This window comes from Propithecus coquereli, unplaced genomic scaffold, assembly GCF_000956105.1.
Source record: "Propithecus coquereli isolate 6110/MARCELLA unplaced genomic scaffold, Pcoq_1.0 Scaffold223, whole genome shotgun sequence".
NCBI lineage: Eukaryota > Metazoa > Chordata > Mammalia > Primates > Indriidae > Propithecus > Propithecus coquereli.
The window spans coordinates 3168155-3170586 of NW_012147523.1; the positions used below are offsets into that span (position 1 = coordinate 3168155).

The following is a 2432-nucleotide window of genomic DNA, read 5'->3' on the forward strand; positions in this document are numbered from 1 at the left end:
ACTATTCTGGCTGTAGTCCAGAGAGCTACCATGAGTTCTGAAAGAAGCCCACAGGTAGACTCTTAGGGACCTTACAAGTGTCTCTTTACTGTTGTTTCCAAGGACTTCTAAAATGGGTGAGCTCATTGCTTCAATTTAGCCCACACTATGACTCATGGCCAAGAACTCACCTCCAATCCATCCCCCATTTAAATAATGGTCTATAATGGGACCCTGCCAAGCCTGGGATTCAGCCTATGGGATTAGGCAATGTGTCTAAGATAACCCAAGAGCCTACGTAAGACAATTCCATAATGCCCCCAAATAAGCCACCACCCTAAAAATGCTACCACTATTATCATTAGTTTCCTGCTTCCACAGAAATATAAAACTCACAGCAATGTTATTTAGTCCTAGAGAAATGAAAGAACCAAAATGTGTCCAGAGAATCTTGTCTTTGAAAGGTAATATAGCACAGAGTTTAAGAATTTAGGATTTGAAGGCAGATACACCAAGGTTCAAAGCCTGGCTCTTTGACTTAGCTTACAAGTTATGTGTCTAGGGAAAGTTAACTCTAAAATCCCCTGAAACTTTTCTGTGACTCAGTTTGGTCATCTATAAAATGGGGATAATCATAATAATTAGCTTGTAGATTGTTATGAGAAATATGTCAGGCTATATATGCAAGGCTCTTTGCACAGTGCCTGGCACATGTCAAACACTCAGTATCTTTACTGTTGCTGTTGTTGTCATTGTTGTTATTGTTGTCTACCTTTTCCTTCTCATTGTTCCCTGTCTCAATCTCAATGGGCTGGAAGGACTCATTCAGATGGATCAGTTTCCTCTTGAGGAACTTGATGGATCCTGTTGGTCTTTCAAGGCCTCCAGAACTGGGTTATTTATCTCAGCTAGAATCTTGCATGCCTCACTTTTCCAAAGTTCTAGAAAGAGATGTCTATGACAATATTTCAGGACCAGCCTCACACCCCAAAATTTAGAAAATATAAGCAAATATCAGAACCAAAGATGACCATCACAGCAGCTTAAAATTGAAGCACTGATTCTTTTCCAAAGTAGCATTTCCTAGCCCCAAAGCAAAATCCATCATCCCAATGTCCAAACTCATGTTGCTGTTGCCAGCCAAAGGAAAAGTGTGTAGATGGAAAAGATAGAGGAGAAAACAAAGAGAAAATGTTTTCTTACTTTCAACTTTGCCAAGATGCCAATTATTTCCCCACCTGTGGATTTAAAACTCATGGGAGAAAACCCCAAAAAGAGGTCAATGCCCTCGTATTCTGGGGGAGACATAGAGGGATGTGTCTGCTATCTGTGGGTAATATCTCCTCTCCTACATTCTAAGTGTGGCATTTTGCAACACTTAGAATGGTGGTTCTCAAACTCTAGATGCATCAGAATCATCCTAAGACATTAAAATGGGGGGTTTGCTAAGACACAAATAGCTGGTTTCTGATTCAACAGGTCTGGGGTAGAGGTAAGAATTTGTAATTCTAACAAGTTCCCATATTCTGCCCTAAAAACAAGTCCTAGCCCTCACTAACCAGAAGAGAAACCAATTTGCAAGAATGTAGCCCACTTGAGGTGCAAGCTTACTCTTGAGAAGTGCTTCTACTCCCAGAGTCTCAGCATTCAGGGTATCTTAATTTGGTTCCCCTAAAAGCAGAGCCTGAGCCAGGGCTTCCAGTGCATGTGGTTTATTCCTCCATCTCTTCAGGAAACATCTGTAAGGGAGTGGGAGAGAAACAGGGTAAGACAAGGGAAGAAATGGAGCGAAGAGGTAGTCTCAGGAAAAGTCTAGCCTTGGTCTGATCAGTGAGGGTTTCTGGAGCATAAAGTCACTGCAGAATGGTCCCTCCTTGAGACCAGGGGCATGGCCTTTCTAAGGGCAACAGGGACGGGTAACTTCCAGGACGGGCAGCTCCCCCTAGCCCAGGACAATGTTCTGGAGAAAAAAGACAGCTGTGAGCTTTAACGGCCAACCTTTGCTGCAACTGGGAAATGGCAGTAGGACGTTACAGTGTTTACTACACAAGGCAATTTTCCTTGACCCACAAATACATACCACTCGACGGGATGGTTGCTCAGCAAGCCTTAAGCTGAGATACAAGGTTTTGTTTGTTTTGGGAATGTAGTTTTCTTTTTCCATGTTCTTATATTTTATTAAGAAAATAACACAAAACTTATGTATGAGATCCATCTTATTTTGACCTTAAGGGAATAGATCCATATGCCTGCTTCTCCAGTTTTTTTAACCTTTTATTCAAGTATAACTAGTGGTATGCTGGCAGATTTTTAACCACTGCTCTCCAAGTATAGCTCCAACATGCATGTTGGTTGATACTTTTGTTTACATTAACAACAGGAAGATGAATGTAAAACACTGAAGACATATTTTGGAACTTCACTCACTTTTCAATGATGTGAGGAACTTCTTT

At 41.3% G+C, this 2432-nt stretch overlaps 1 protein-coding gene across 1 annotated transcript in view; it reads left to right on the forward strand.

Moving 5' to 3' along the window:
* ERN2 (endoplasmic reticulum to nucleus signaling 2) overlaps positions 1-2432 on the forward strand; it is a 44314-nt gene that overhangs the window by 15812 nt on the left and 26070 nt on the right.